This window comes from Canis lupus, chromosome 29, assembly GCF_048164855.1.
Source record: "Canis lupus baileyi chromosome 29, mCanLup2.hap1, whole genome shotgun sequence".
NCBI lineage: Eukaryota > Metazoa > Chordata > Mammalia > Carnivora > Canidae > Canis > Canis lupus.
Genome location: NC_132866.1, coordinates 24,460,975 through 24,476,977, shown reverse-complemented (window position 1 = coordinate 24,476,977; position 16,003 = coordinate 24,460,975). Strand labels below are relative to the sequence as shown.

The following is a 16,003-nucleotide window of genomic DNA, read 5'->3' as shown; positions in this document are numbered from 1 at the left end:
GATCAGATTCAACACAAATTACCAACATGCTGCTCTGAGGCTGTGCTACGGGGGGTGAATCAGTACATGGAGGAAACATGCCCCTGTCCTTGGTTTTGGCTGGGCTGCTTCAGGAGTATTATTGCTGATTCTGGGAGTCCCTGATGGAGTGGTGGGGGCGAAACTCTGGGCTTCCCAGGGGTGGTGGAGCCAGGATGGTAGAAGGTTGAAGAGCAGCTCAGGAATCTGGGGAGCTTTGTCCAGAAGACAGGTTCAGTCGTTCCCATCTTTATTTGGAACAATGCTCTCTCTCACTCTGGATTTGCTTTAATTCCCAGAAAAGAATTCCTCCAACAAATGTCATCTGTGTTTGCTGAATGACACAACTCAGGGAGTTTCCAGAAGTGGAGTTGGAGCTAGGGGGACCCGTGTACCCCTAATGACCAGGTGTGCTTATTAGGTGGGGGCAGATCTTGAGGCTTGGTTCTGGCTCAAGGAAGGGGCTTTATAGGTCAGGAGACAGAAGGGAAATGGAAGGTCAGGCCCATCCCAACTGGGTCAGTGTTATGAATGGGTGCCCCTAATGGGAAAGTTCTTGGGAAGCTGGGCTTTGAGATGAAAGACCCTGTCCACCTTCCCTCCACTTGCAGGGTAAGACTCAGATCCTCTGCATGACTAGCAAAACCCCACATTGTATGGTACCTGTGTCCCCTCCAGTCTCATTGCCCTAGTCCTGTCTCTGGCGTTCTATGATTCAGCAATGGCAGTCTTCCTTCTGGTCATATAAGGCACCTTGCTTCTTCCTGCCTCAGGGCCATGACACATGCTGGAATATTCTCTTCTGCTCCTTCTGGTTGACTCCTACTCATTCTGTTGGGCTCAGCCCAGGATGCCTTCTGCCAGAAGTCTTTCTCAGGCTTCTGCATTGCACAATTTTGGTGGGAGGCATCATTTGAATGGTCTTTCATATGAGTGGCAAGCCCTGGGGTACAATCACACAGGAAGTGCTATAAATAAGAAATAAGGGCTCCTGGGCTGTGTACTGCTGTTTGCTTGCCCTTCCCAGATAGGCCAGCTGATCCTATTAAATGACACTCTCATGGCCTATGTCATAGTTATAATTTTGCAGCTCTTTGAGTTCATCATAAGGTCTGTCTTCTCTGCTAGATTCAAGCACCGTGAGGGTCAGATGATGCCTATCTTGCCCTGGAACCTAGCCCAGGGTCTGGTGCAGAGTAAGTGCTAAGCAAATGTTTGTTGACTAAATGAGTGAAATAACGGAATGATGAGAAGAACGAGTTGCAGTGTTCTGTGCAGCATGGATCCAGAAAAGTAGCCTTGCCGTTCTCCCCAGAGGCTTATTTCTGCCCTCCTTCGATGACTAAGGCATCTGATATGCCTACACTGTCTATATATGAGGGGATATGGGGGGAGGAGTATGTGAATGTGTGTAAAGAAGGGTCAATAGGAAAAGGAGTTAAAATATTAATTAATCCAAGCAGAAAAGCCAGTCCTATGCAATTTCTTCTTCTTCTTCTTCTTCTTCTTCTTCTTCTTCTTCTTCTTCTTCTTCTTCTTCTTCTTCTCCTTCTCCTTCTCCTTCTCCTTCTCCTTCTCCTTCTCCTTCTCCTTCTCCTTCTCCTTCTCCTTCTCCTTCTTCTTCTTCTTCTTCTTCTTCTTCTTCTTCTTCTTCTTTTTTTTTGGTATTCACTCATTTATCAACTAATCAGTGCATACCACATGCCAGAAAATATACTGGGCAATGGAGAGGGATTCCAGTAGGAATAAGACATTGTCTTGTCCTGAAGGAACACACAGCACAGTAAGAGAAATAGGATATTTATAGTAACAACCACCCTACCAGTGATAAGACACCTGCTGGTTTTTAAACAGTCACTGTACACCAGATACATGCTTTAAGATACTGGCCCCTTCATTTTTTTTTTTCAACAACCCTCTGAGGTAGGAATACTATTCCCATGGATTAGGAAATTAAGGTAGAGCCATCTTCTAGGGCCGCACAGCAAACTTTACTTTCTAAACTCCATGCCGTGCTGTTGCAATACAAAGGAGAACAGAGGTGTCCACAGAAACACAAACATTGTCATGGGAGTTTAGAGGAAGGGCTCCCAGGTGAGCTCAGGAACCTGGGAAGGCTTTGCAGAAGAGTAACATTTGAGGTCGCAAGTTAGGGAGGAACTGGAGAGCTGGCACTTCTCAGCAGGGGATGGTGGCAGGATGGGTGGCCTGATGGAGGTTGTCATGGGGAGCAAAGGCAGAGGGATGAGGAGGGCAGGGGGTACCTGGGGCCACAGAAGGCATCTCCATGTGCCTGGAAGTGAGGGTATATGAAGAACAGGACCTCAGAGAAGGGGAGGGTCCAGTCTGAGTAGGATCTCAGGTGCCACTGAAGGCCTCGTGGTGGGCTAAGAGCAGGGGACAGTGAGAGCAATGAGGTCGCAGTCTGCCCTGTGCTTGTGGTGCCTCTGATGTGAGGGGGACAGGGAGGCACCTCTAACTCAGCCAGGTGAGTGCTGGCTCTGTGAGTCCCAGGTAAAGCTGCTCACTGGGGGCGGGGGCAACACTGACTCCGGGGATGCTCCCCAGTTACCCCCAGGAAGCTCTTGACAAGGCTCTGAGCTGCTCAGGCCCCCCCCGCACCCCCCCCCCCCCGGGGCCAGCAAAGGCCAATGTCATCGAACCGAGCAAGTTCTCCGAGCCTACTGGACCAATCACTGGCAGGGTGGGCACCCCCACAAGGATCCTTGAGTATCCATGCCTTCCCCGGCACAGACTTTACCCCCGTCAAGTGATGTCCTTGCTGGCTTCGACCAAGACTTTCTGGTACGCCTCAGTTAGAGGACCATGGGCGGGGGGGCTGGGAGGGAAAGCGGGGGCTGTGAACGCCTCCCCTGTGCCAGGGACTGCGGCAGAGGTCTGGGGAAGGAGGTGGGGGGGTGCTGAGAGCAGCTCAGGGAACATATGAATTTTGTCATTATAAGTGAAGATTAAACAGTGGAGAGAATGGGGCTTTGCTGGCAGCCACTGGATTAACAGCTTGTGGGTTTCAATAGTCAGTTAGAGCTGCGTGTATGACGCACGGCGCCAAGCCTGGCTCTCTGAGCTCTGCCGTGGTCCCTGGAAGTGGTTGAAAGTCAGAGGGAGGGCGATTTGCAGCCTGAGGAGGCTGCCCCTGGAGAGGAATCGGGGCTCCTGGCTCCTGTAGCAGCAGCCGGGGAGATGAGATCCTGCCGAGTTCCTAAAACCAAGAATTTGGGTTGCTAAGCCCCAAGAAAAGGCAGATTCTATTTTCAGGCTGGTGACTGAGAGGAACTGGCTCAAGAAGCAGCAGCAGTGCGCCGCAGCGAACGGAATAAAGCTCTGAGTCCTCGGCCGGGAGCCCTAGCCTTCCCCCACCTCCCCTGGGGCCTCCCGAGCCCATTTAGAGTTCCGCCTCCTGGGGCCCCTCATGGGCCTGTCCTCGCAGGACCCACCCACCCCACCCCCTCCCCATGGTGCAGCGTTTCTGCCCCAAGTGCCTGTCCTTGCTTTCACCTGTCCAAACTCTTTGTGCTCACCAACCCCAAATGGAACATATACTCCTCGCACCAAAGGTTTCTGATGCCCTGTTCCTCTCCAGGTGGGAAGACACCCTCTGCCCCTACAGGAGCATCTGCCTTGTGCCATAACGTGTGGATGGCTGCTACATGACTCTTATGAGGCTGTAAGCTCCAGAAGGCAGATGGCGCATCTGGGCTTCTCCACGTGTCCTGTAGCATGTAGAGCAATTGGTCAAGTACCTTACCTGTGGCCACCATATCCCATACTATCTGTTCATTCTTGGCTTTCCCATCACATTTTTTGACCCACAGTAGCTAAGTCACTGATTCCCAGTGTACCATGAACTTTCACATCTCTGGGCCCTTCATTCATTCGTGCATTCGACATACGTTTTCAGAATGCCTGCTATATGCGAGACTATTCCAAGACTCAGGGGTGAGCATGTGACCCAGACCTGGCTAATTAGAGCATTCCATTCTCCTAGCCACAGAGATCGGTTACATACAGACGGGCAGGTGACACAGTCACACCATTAAAACTCAAATCCAATACTACTGTGGGCACTCTTGTGAACCAGCATGTGCTTTCCTCTGGAGTTGCTTAACAACAGGTATGGAGCTTCTGGGGGCACCCATGAGTAGTGAGAATCAAGTCCCACCAAGGAAAGCAGATCTGAAAGGCAGAGACCTGGAGACTCCTTGTGACATCCATTGAGTACCTAGATCCAGCATATGCCAGAAATACCTTTAGACTTTTCAGTTCTACGAGCCAATCAGTCCTGCTTCAGCCAGTTTAATCGGAACTTCTACAACACGCAACCAGTGCATGTTGTTACCATTTTATTTTCATTCAAATAAAGGTAATACATTGGCCTTCATGGATGTAAAACCAGTCTTTTATTTTCCTGGTGGTTCTAAACCCGAGTCAGGAACATCCTTTGCTTTCTTGCTGTCGGGAGTGTGGTGGGTGCTGGTGGAGGGGTTGTTTGCTTGTCTGCCGTCATCTGTGCCTGGCCTTCAGGCCTCACCTGGTTGGAGCCTCCTGCATTGTCTGGAAGCAGTCCTGACATGGGCCCCCTTTCGCATCTCCTGGAGAGCATGGGGTTAGTAGCACACACAGGGTGAATGATGGGCTCGGGCAGTGGAAGGAAGCTGATCCCGAGGCCATAGCTCATTCTGGTTCAACTTGATTAATAATTAGGTGTTAGTATCCCATAGGATTTGATCATGAACAGTTTTGGATTTCTTTTCGTATTGGGTGTATATTTTTGTCACGACTGCTATTGTTTTTATACTGGGTTTTACTTTAGTTGCCATCCCTCTTCTGCCTCTTGAGATCCGGAGGTCCCATCATTGCCCCAGGGACTGAGAATGTTCCTGCACATTTAACGAAGTCTGCTACGGGTGTATTTTTAGTTGGCTTGTTTGCATCTGTTCTCTCCCTGTTCTCTGCCTGATTGACACCCGCTGGGTGAGAGGCACAGGAGCAGAACTTTGCTCTGGGAGTGATTTGGCTACAGTGGCTGGCTTCACAGCACCCCTGTTTCTAGCCTGTGCGGATGCATGGAGATTTCCATCTCTGTTAGCTCGCCTAGATTCTTACGTTCAAATGGACTGCTGGGAGGTGAGTTGGGCTTATTTACCAACTCTTCATGGCTAGTGGATCAGAGAAACGAGAGACATCATGGTTTGAAGCCCCTGCCCTCCTAGGTTCAGGGCAATCTGCTGGAGAGAGGTATTTTGTACTTGTCTCTGGCATGGAGAAGCTTCTCATGGCAGGGACAGGGTTTGCAGACAGCCCTGGTTCTGTGTTGGAGCCCCCTGCAGCCCTTTGCTAGAAGCAGAGAGCCCTGAAGAGGCTCAGGGTCTGAGCAGGAAGAAGATGGCACACCCTTAAGAGGAGGATTGAAGAGAGTACAGTGAAGGGACAGGTCACAAGGGTGAGGGTTTGAAGGAACCAGCAAGGGATGGAAAGCACCTTGGGACTAAGACCAGCAAGAATCTCTTCCCATACTTGTCCCCCACCCGACATGAGGCAGAAACCACACCCCAAGCAAGTGACAGTTGCAGAAGGGCTGCCAACAGGAGTTGTGATTTTCAGTAGAGCAATGCAGCTGTTGTTAATCTGGGGCTGGGCTGCGACGGAGCTGGGGGTGAAGGCCCAGCCTGCTCTGGCCTCTTGTCCTCAGGTTTCCTGCTGGCCTGGCTGAACCCAACCCAGTGCGTGAGGAAGTCTCGTCTCATTGATGCAGTCCATAGATGCCAGCCTCTGGGGGGCACTGAGCAAGGTGGAGGGGGTGGAGAGTGCATCTGGAAAGAAAAACAGCTCCCAAGCTTATCTCCTGTTTCCTACAGGGCTCTTGGAATGCAAGAAACAGGTCCACTCATGGTCACCCCCGGGGAGAAGCACGTGATGGGATGGAATCTCAAAGGTAGGAATGCAGGGGGCTGTGGAGTTCTTAAGAAGATCTCTTAAAGAGTTCCCTAGGGAGACTGTGTGTGGATGCTGCATGAGGTGGCAGGAGGAACACATAACCTGCTATGTCCTTCTGTACCCCGGGCTTGACCTTCAGCCTCATGGAAAAGAGGCAGTGCTGAGTGGGTTAGTGCAAAGTCTCACATAGCTGGACTTTGCACAATGTATAAAGCCCAATGTGTAGCTTTTACTGACTCCCCCTCAATTAGAAAGTAATGAATGCTCATTTCAACACACCTAACAGCACAGAGCCCTGCAAAGGAAACGGCGGACTCCTCCCTCCATCCCCTAAACTGAGAAAACAAACATTAACGGTTTGGTGTCTATACTCTTCTCCACTCTCAAACACATTTAAATGTTTACAAAATACCCCAACAGGTATTTTTCTTCAAATGTAGGATCACAAGACGTGTATCAATTTCCCCCACTAAAACTGACATGGGTATCTTTCCAGATCAATGAATATATATAGCTCCAACTCATCTTTTTAAAATTGCTTCCTAATATTTCATAATATCCATATGTAAAGATTTTGCTAGAAAATTGCACTTCTTTTTCAGTTAGCCAACCTACAGTTCTCGGTGACCTATGGGTCAAATCTCCATAAGTACGACCCGTTTTTGGTCTTTAAGTACTTCTTGTCTAGTTAGTGCTGTAAGAGTGGGCATGGGGCAGAACTCATCGTTCAAGGGAGCCTGCACATGGCACATGGGTGGCGCAGGATCTAGTTGCTTTCGGGGAAGTTTTGTGGGCTGCGAAGGCCCCATACAGAGAGAGAGGATGGTGGTTTGGACTGGTCATTGGAAGGAAGAAGAGTCGCTGTTGCTATTTTAAGCACATGCCACAGCATCTATTAGCGACCGACAACATGTTATGAGGAGGAGGGTCCACTGCGTCTGTGCTGAGGTGAGACAGCAAGCGTTGCTAGTGACATTGTTTGGATGCAGAGAGAGAGGAGCTAAAGTCATGCCAAGTTCTTGAAATCGGTGGGACGTTTTCAAAGGAGGTTAATTATCCCTCTTGCCCATCACCCTTTCACATCGCAGTTCATGTAACAAACTCTGTTTTCATTGAAAGCTCACATGTCAACTTGAGTCTCATCTGTGTCCAAATGATCGCAAATTTGAAATCAGGCATGTTGCTGTTAATGAGGTTTGACGTGATGCCCATTAGCCAGTGAATAGCTCCAACTCATCTTTGGATGAGTCTGCTGCGCATCCCACAGGCATCTCAGCACGAGCTGAGGATCAGTTCCCTGCGTAGCAAAGAGAGCCCTCGCTCTCTGGGTAGCATGGGAGAGCGGAGACCACGAGCAGCCTTCCCTCCTGGCCATACACTGGGTTCACCTGCCTTTGGCCTGGCCTCCCTCCAGCAGACCCCTTACCCCGCCCCTCTGCTGCCCCTCACCAGCATCTCTGAGGGCATTCTCTCTGCTTCCAGGCAGCCAGTCATTCTCTCGGGCTACCCATTTGTACTCTCTTCCCAGGCACTTTCCTCTCTACACTTTCTCTCAGGTTTCTGACCAGCTCGTGGATACCACACCTCTTAGAGTCCTTACTGGAGGGCAGCAACCCTTTGATCCAGCCCCAACTTATTTCTCAAGGTCATGGAACACACACTTTCTCTTCACGCCCCTGGCCCCCAGCATCGAACTCCTGGAACACTCCAGAATTCTTCACCTCCTTACCTCTCTGTTGCTGCAATTCTTGACTCTTCCAAGGTTTGTGGGCATAAAAATTCACCACCCATCTCCAGTGCAAAGTTACACTTTATGACTCTTCATTCAGAAGCCTGAGGAATCATTACAAGCTCTGATGAGGAATGAAAGAGATATGGAACTTGATGCAATCCCCTTTAAATGGGAAAAACTCCCAGTTATGAACCATGTGGGGGAGGCAGATTCTCGCTTAAAGAGGTGGTGCCAGGAATTGCTTTTCCTCTCACGGCAGTCTCTGAGCTGCAGAAATCTCTCCCCTCATTATTGGGAACCTATATAAAAGCCGGTAAACTTTTATTGCAGCCATATTATAGCTTTACTTCAAAACACTGCCTCCCACCCAACACTTGGCAACACTGAAAAATGGATTTCATAGGCAATTTGCAGCTGCCATCCAGGCTCCCTTTGAGCAAGGAGGGCGGTGGGGATTCACTCTGGGAGCCCCTCAGACACACTCTTCTGCTCTAGGCTCACTCCCCCCAGAGCTCCCCTATGGCCAAACCTTGCCTTCTCCAGGGCTCTGCATGAAGGTCATGGTGCTGCCTGCATGGAAGGAAGAGAGAGCATCCTTAGAGTGAGGGAGTGGTTCCAAGTGGTTCCCAATTTGGGTAGCTATAAGCAGAAGATACTAGAAGGGAGTTGGAGACTGGCCACAGCAGTCCCAGTTGAAATGGAGATTTTTCAGGAGGAGAGGGGCTGCTCTTTGCACTAGACTTTCACAGGAACAAGCCCCTAGCACCCCTAAGTGACTCAGGCCTTAGAATATGATGGTGGTCGGGGAGTTGGGTGGGCAGCCCTGGCTCTGACATTCAATTCTTCTCTATTTTCATCTTGATTTCCTCACTCAGTAGCTTCATGGCCTCAGGCAGGGATTTCATTTCTCTGCCTCTTGGATATCTCATGTTTTAGGATGAATAATATTCCATTAGAGGGAGAGGTGAGGATAAGCACAGTAACACGGTGGATCTCCCAGTGATAGTCTGAGCATGAAGTGGATGCCCGATTGATGTTGGGCCTGGTCTTCTCTCTTTTTTTTTTTTTTTAAGATTTTATTTATTTATTCACTAGAGACAGAGAGAGAGAGAGAGAGAGGCACAGAGACACAGGCAGAGGGAGAAGCAGGCTCCATGCATCGGGAGCCCGACGTGGGATTTGATCCCGGGTCTCCAGGATCGCGCCCTGGGCCAAAGGCAGGCGCCAAACCGCTGCACCACCCAGGGATCCCGGGCCTGGTCTTCTCATTCTGGACTCAAAATGTTTCTGGGGCAGTCAGAGTTCCCCTTCTCATTCAGTTCTCAGTGGTCTACTTTTGTTCATTATTATTAGAAATATCTCTACCTGTTGAGGCACAATGTCTCTTGCAAGGCCAACTCTATGATGCTGTCCATGGTTCTCTTTTCCATAAATGTTTTGAGTCCAGTATCTTCTCTTGATATTTTCTACATTCTCCACTAGTTGGCTTGGACTATATGAGCTCTTCCAAATGGATATCTGAAATAAAGGCTAAAGTCAATGTTCAAGATGATGAAAGGATGGTTCATACTTTTTAAACATCCCTTGTATACAACCAAATGGGGTCATGTATTGGGTATGCAATAGTGAAGCACTGCCAGTCCTGCCTCAAATGATTTACAACTGACTCTTTAGATCAAGAGTTGGTAAACAACAACCTATGGGACAAATCCATTCCACCATCTGTTTATGTAAATAAAATTTTATTGGCATACACCCATACTCATTGGTTTACAGATTGACTACGGATGCTTTTGCACTACAATGACAGCACTGAGCCTGCAAAGCCTAAAATATCTACTTAGGGACAAATTTTGCTGATCCTTACTCTAGATCATCTGCTGGTATGGTTCAAGGCTCCTGCCTCAGCTCCAAGGGGACACTGAGGAATTAACTCCATGTAATCCGCTAGGTAAGATCCCCACCTGAGCCAATCATTTACTGGGAAAACATTGTTACATGCAATACATATATGTGGCATGTGTGCCACATGACATTTACGTTTAGCGTTTATTTTAAGCAATTTGGACCTATCCTGACAAGTTCTTTAAATCTCAAGATTTGTTTCAGGGGTAAGGCCTATCCTGGAAGACCCTCCCAGCTGAAGGAAGACCCAGAAAGCAGCTCAGCTGCCAGCTGTCCTTGATGCTGATCTCAAGCACTGATTGAGTCCAATACCTTAATAAGTACCATCTTATGTTTGTTAGACACTTCATTGTCTCCAGAGGACTCTAAAATGTGTTTTCACTTGCTTCTGCTATTGTTTCTGGGAGATACACAAAACAGAGTTTTGAATATGCTAATGGTAGGACCAGGAAGAATTCTGGCACTTTCTACACCATGCCTTAGCTATATTTTAACAATTACAGCTTGATTTTCAGCCTCTCATTAAGCCTCTTTCTGTTGACAGATAGGCTTTGCTGGAATGGCAAGATCTTTGGCTTTTATTTTATTCATCTTGTCCAGACCTAAACTTGACTTCTTGACTCCTTAAGTCCTGGGCCAGGCCCCTCCATTACCCCTTCCCCTGTCTGCCCGCTCCTCAAGACTTTGCCTTCTCGTGCTTCCTGCTTAAGTTCCTACCATTCTCTCTATATCAGACAACTTGCCCCTATTAATACATTCTCTGGATACAAATTTAAGCCTTTAGTTAGTTGTTAAGTGTTCCCTCTTCTTTCATAATAGGTAGTCCTCAGGTTATGGATGTTTATTCACTTTCAGAGAGAAATTATGTGGTCTTTAAAATCCCAAGAACCCCCAGCTCCTGACTTCCCTTTGGAGGATACTTCAGGGTCTTTGGATTAAAGTAGATAATGTCACTTTTGACCAAAACCACAGCTTCATTCCCAGGACCCTGTGGAATGATTGATTTTTAGCATGTGACATTCTGCTGCATGCAAGTGCCCCAGTACAGACCAAGGCAGTACAAGACAATATTGCTTCATTTAATAGAATTAATTGCACCCTAGTGGTGGGGTTATAGCTACCCCATAGAGTACCAATAAATAGTTATTCAGCATGATTGACTGGGATACGCATGGGGAAAAGACAGGAAAGCCAATAATCAGATCCAGTAACCAGAGTCTTCCTTGAGTTAAAGAAATTAGAGTGTCATTACTGGTCACACCCCCAAACTCCTCATTTTAACAGGGAGAGAGCTGAGACTCAGTGTAGAAGAGCTTCTCTGGAGTCTTCCTGGGAGTTAGTGGTATGCCAGATATTAGAACTCAGGTCTTCAGATTTGTCCTGACCCAACAGCTCCTTATGGGTTCAGAGGCAGTCAAGTGATCCTTCAGGAGAGAAGGGGATGATGGGACTAATTTTATCTGTTTGATTTATTTCGAGGAAAATATTTTGCTCCCTAAAATGATTTGAAAGTCACTGCAGCAAAACATGCTGACTCTTGGTTTGGGAGATTAAAAACCCTTAAAGGAAAACTAAAAAGTCATTATACAATTGGCTTCCATTTACTGAATGTCTCTTGTGTTCCAGGTACTTGACACTCAGTGGCTCATTGAAGCTTAATAACATTCCCATGAGGCAAATATTATGATCCTATTTTAAGTGGGGAGACTGAGTACTGTACAGTTTAAGACCCTAGTCTAAAATACACAGCAAGTGAGGGGAGGAATTAGATTTCAGACTGAGTTCTTTCTGATTTTTCAGCCACATTCATCCTCATCACCCCCAGCTTTCACATCAGCCAGCCTCTTCCAGAGCCATCTCCCTGGGGAGATTGCAGCCTTCCTGCTCGATTGCCAATCGCATCTTATGTCCTTCTAGTCTGAAGGAGATCCTTCGTTTTGTTTCTTTGGGAGCATTTAAAAACAGGACTACAGCAGTTCCTTCCGGTTCTCTCTCAGCCCTACTTTCTCCATCCTCATCTCCCTCCCGAGTTCAAGACTCTCTCCTGTTCTGCAGAAAAGAAAATGAACAGCACGTAGAAGTGATGCATTCATCAAGAATGTAGCTGGTGCTAATAGAGGATATGAATGAGACCCTATTTTCAGATAAGAATCCATTGTTTTTCTTCCACAATTACTGATTCTCTCCCCTGAACAGTCTTCCATTTTTGCAGAGTGCATAGAGGGAATGAGTGTGTGAGCATGGGGAGACAGAGAGGCTGCTGGCTGCTATTTGTGGACAGGTGGGGTGTCCCCTCCCCTATATGCCATCCCTTCTCTGAAGGTAGATCTGACTGTAGCGAGGTTCTTCCCTAAGGAATACTAGCTCTGTTAAGGCCAGAGGTTTCCGATGGTATTGATATTGGAATAGAGGCTCTTCAACTGGGAACATCTCCAGATGGCAAATAAGTCTTTGCTTCTGAGGAGAAGATGCAGCCATGAGAACCTGCCGATTGTCAGAGGATGGGGCAAAGGCTGCATTATAGCAGGAACCATGTTAGTAGCAGTATCTAGACAGATGGGGAATATGCACATAACCAAGGCTACGTTGCTCCAGAGGCTCAGCATAAAGTCAAGATGAGGGAAGAAGAACCCTCAAATGTAGGCTCACCTATCCTTCTAGTACCTATTATTAGCACCACCAGAAATTACCGTGTGAGGTCACCCAGTAGAAGAGTTCTAAGCAGGAGATAGTAAAAAAGAATTGGGATCTGGTCCTAACTCAGCTTCAGGCTCACTGTGATCTACAGCAAGAGAGGTCCCGTTACTGAGACTCAGTGGCTTTTTACTTTGTAAAAAGAGAGAGTTGGGTCAGCTAGTCCTTTGTTGCTCACACCTTTTCACCACAAAGGTGACATCCATACCACTCAGAGTATGGAGCTTCTTCTGCTGCTCTCTGGTGTATTTGTTGTGTCTAATATGGTTGTATTGGTTGTGTGTGGCACATGTGTGTGCAGTTATATGACATGATGAGAACAGGGAGATATCAGAACTCTAAGTAGCCGAGTAAGGAGAGATAGGAAATAAAATTTCACCTCTTCTTTCTAGACTTCTGAACCACCCTTGAGTGGGGCCTGGGATGCTGCTTAGAGGTAACCTTCCATTGTCCTAGCTATCCTTGTATCACACAAGGGTAGTCTCTCCCAAGGCTTTCCCCTACACACGTGGTCTGCTCTAGAGAAAGCAGGGCTAACACAGTTAAGCCTTCCTGCTTGTTAGTACCATGTTTCCCTGCATATAGAAGGAACATGTTTTCCTTGGTTAGTGGTGAGAAATTGGTAGAGATTTTGGCTAGCTTATGCTTGAAGATTTCTCAGGGAGGGTCAGCCCATGGAGTTCACTATGCCAATGGGGATTTTACCCTTAGCCGCAGAGGTGGTACCTGTGGTCTGTAACTGTAGGAGGACCACCTATTGGTAGTTCACTAAAGTTCAGGAATAAGAAACCAACCAAATCATACATCTGCCTTGAAATTCCTCCTAGAGACTCCTTGTCCCCTGGTCTTTTTTTTAAATATTTTATTTTATTTATTCATGATAGATAGGGGGGAGAGAGAGAGAGAAAGAGAGAGAGAGAAGCAGGCTCCATGCCAGGAGCCCGATGTGGGACTCGATCTCGGGACTCCAGGACCATGCCCTGGGCCAAAGGCAGGCACTAAACCGCTGAGCCACCTAGGGATCCCCCTTGTTCCCTGGTCTTATAGGAGGAGGGTTGTCCCCATGTTGGGCATTCAGGTTTCTCCCCTCATTTATTTTGAAAACATCTGGGACTATACCAAAAATTCCGTGCTAATGTTTAGTCCCTTTTCTTGAGGCATTTCTATCGTTAGGTTCCTTTTTAAAGAGCAGATATTTGGTGTCTTTAAAAGAATATAGACATCTATGAGTCTGTAATACCTCCATATAACTTAGATTATCAAACCCTCTCCTTCCATTTTACTGAGAATATACCCAAAGAGAATGGTGGATGTAAAGAGCAAAATGTTAGAGGGCACTGCTTTCTTTAAAGCACGAGTTATTGCCTTATGCCAGGTCTGGCTGATGTACATGGGACGGCCTGGGGAACCAGGGGCAGCATCCATAGAGTGGGCATAGAATGAAATATGTATAGCTGAGTGGGCTCGAAAGTAAGATGGGCAGGAGCCAAAAGCAGATACTAATTGCCAACATTTATTGAATATGTAGTATGTTCTAGGAAACTCATATATGCATTAACTCATTTATCCCTGGAACTCTCTTATGAAATAAGTGTCATTATTATGAGTTTCCTCTTATTGATGAGGATCCCAAGGCACAGAGAAGTTAAATAATCTGTTCAAGGTCACACAACTAAAACATGCCAGAGCCAGGATCTGAAAACAGTATCACCCCAGAGCTCATACTGTCTCTCTCTCTCTTTTTTCAGAATTCACAAATGCAAGGCTGTGAAAGAATAAATGTACAGAAAATATCTCTCAAGATTCTATTTGAGGTTTTCTCATCATACTGATATGATCATTCTTTACACTGTACATCTTTTTACTCTCTACAAAGTACTTCCACATCTGTTAATTCTGTGGGATGGGCTGGAGGTAAGGACGGTCTGCAGACTGGCTGGTCAGGGCCTTTGAATGCTGTTGTATAGGACGGAACATCTTGACTAGGGGAGGACCACATCTCTAGAGTTATTGTTACCCGTGTCCCATAAAATTTTAGGCAGGGCTTCCACACTCTCTCTTCAAGCCTTATTCTCTGCTACTTTTCCTGGGATTCATCTGTGAGTGTTGGGGATGATTAGCAGCCGATGAGACTTGGATGAATTTTAGGGCACTAGATTGAGTTTTCTTTTTTCAAAGTTATGGCCTGGTAATTGAGGGCACAAGCCTAAATTTCGTTGGGTCAGTTTGGGGTGGTGGTGATGGAGAGGGGCAGGATGGAGCTGAGCTCTGTGTTTTTCAGGTGTGGCTTCAGTCCTTCCTTGCTCATTCAATCACTCATTTATTCATTCAAAATGTTTTGAATGACATTGGCCTGGTCACTGTGTGGATCTGTACGGCAGAGGGAAGGGAGAAGAGACCATCCCTGACCTCAAGTTCTCAAGCCCACTGGGGAAAGAAGACTCCCACCAGAATTGGTCTCCATCCAGAGCTAAGGCAGCAGAGAAGGTGACAGAGGGCTCCCAAAGGCGAGAAGAGGAGAGCCGCTGGACAGTGTCAGGGGCTCCTTTTGCCTATTTAAACTCCATCCATCCTTTAACACCTGTCAGGGGCTCCTTTTGCCTATTTGAACTCCATCCATCCTTTAGCACCCAGCCCAAAGGCTTCCTTCTCTCAGAAGTTTCTGGCTCTTGCATTTACAAGGATATCCCTCTTTTCTGGAACCAGACAGCATTTCTGCTCTCTTATACAACTTGGCATTTTCTTTTCTTGAGTGTTCTTTATATTCCTTTCCAGACCTGGCAGACCCTGCTGTGATTCCCATCGTCTGTTCCATCTTCTCTCCAACAGAACTTTTTGAAATTCATTGTCAAATAGAATCACCTGGGGAACTTGTTAAACTATATATTTGGATCCAGTTAGTCTTGTGTGGAGCCTGAGAGCCTATGTTTCTAACAAGTTCCCAGCTGATGCTCATCCTGATGCTCTATGGACCTCACTTTGAGTAGCAAGGTTCTGCAGTATTTGACACAGACCAAACTTTTCAAGCTAACTTGTTGATTTACTGAACTGGCTAATGGCCATGTTGCTTCTTTTCTGTGGCTCTCATTTTACTATAAGCCAGATGAGGAAATTTTTGAGACTTGGCAAATACTCAGTTTCTGTACCACCATTTCTCTCTCCTGCTTTCTTGGCTGACATTGATCACTGAAGATGGTATTTTTTTCCCAACATGTCCGATTGAGAAGGATTTTCTCAATATAGTGCCCTAGGGAGTGATTTCTGGTCCAAGGAAGTTGGCCTGAGGATAAGTCATATTCACAGCCCTGTGTAAGATGTGCCTTAAAGTCTTTTATAATGGAATGATTTGGGGTGTGGAGCAAACTGTTCTGGGTGCCATACAGAGATGCTTCAGGACCTGGTGCCGACCTGGCGAGATGAAAGCATTGCTACCTCTGGAGTCTCTATCTAACAAAAACCCCTTAGTGCCGGTTTGGGAAATGAGAGGAGGGACAGGAAAGACAGAGAACAGGTGCCGGAAGGGGAATGATTAAATCAGTGGTTCTCAACCATGACTGTCCATTAGAATCACTAGAAGCCTTAACCAGTAGTGATGCCTGGAGCCACTCCTAGATATTATATTTAATTGGTCTGGGACATGACCTGGGCAGCAACACAGAAAAGTCTCCCAGGTGAATCTAATGTGCAATCAGGGCTGAG

At 47.1% G+C, this 16,003-nt stretch overlaps 2 long non-coding RNA genes across 6 annotated transcripts in view; one reads left to right on the top strand and one right to left on the bottom strand.

Annotated features, from left to right (window-relative positions):
• The first annotated feature begins 315 nt into the window (after nt 1-315).
• LOC140620911 (uncharacterized) lies at nt 316-10,132 on the top strand. The gene is made up of 4 exons (XR_012020673.1): nt 316-426; nt 5,895-5,971; nt 9,578-9,656; nt 9,804-10,132. It is a non-coding gene; the product is annotated as an uncharacterized lncRNA (long non-coding RNA).
• LOC140620908 (uncharacterized) overlaps nt 1,653-16,003 on the bottom strand; it is a 27,012-nt gene continuing 12,661 nt past the window's right edge. Inside the window, exons 3-7 of one of the 5 annotated variants that reach the window (XR_012020665.1) lie at nt 10,460-10,598; nt 9,071-9,223; nt 8,235-8,275; nt 7,703-7,826; nt 1,653-1,781 (exon numbers count right to left, since the gene is read on the bottom strand). This is a non-coding gene — a long non-coding RNA (uncharacterized lncRNA). Of the gene's footprint in view, nt 1,782-4,294; nt 5,850-7,702; nt 7,827-8,234; nt 8,276-9,070; nt 9,224-10,459; nt 10,599-16,003 lie in introns of those variants that run through there. The other 4 variants (XR_012020666.1, XR_012020664.1, XR_012020662.1 and 1 more) reach the window with 4 other exon arrangements.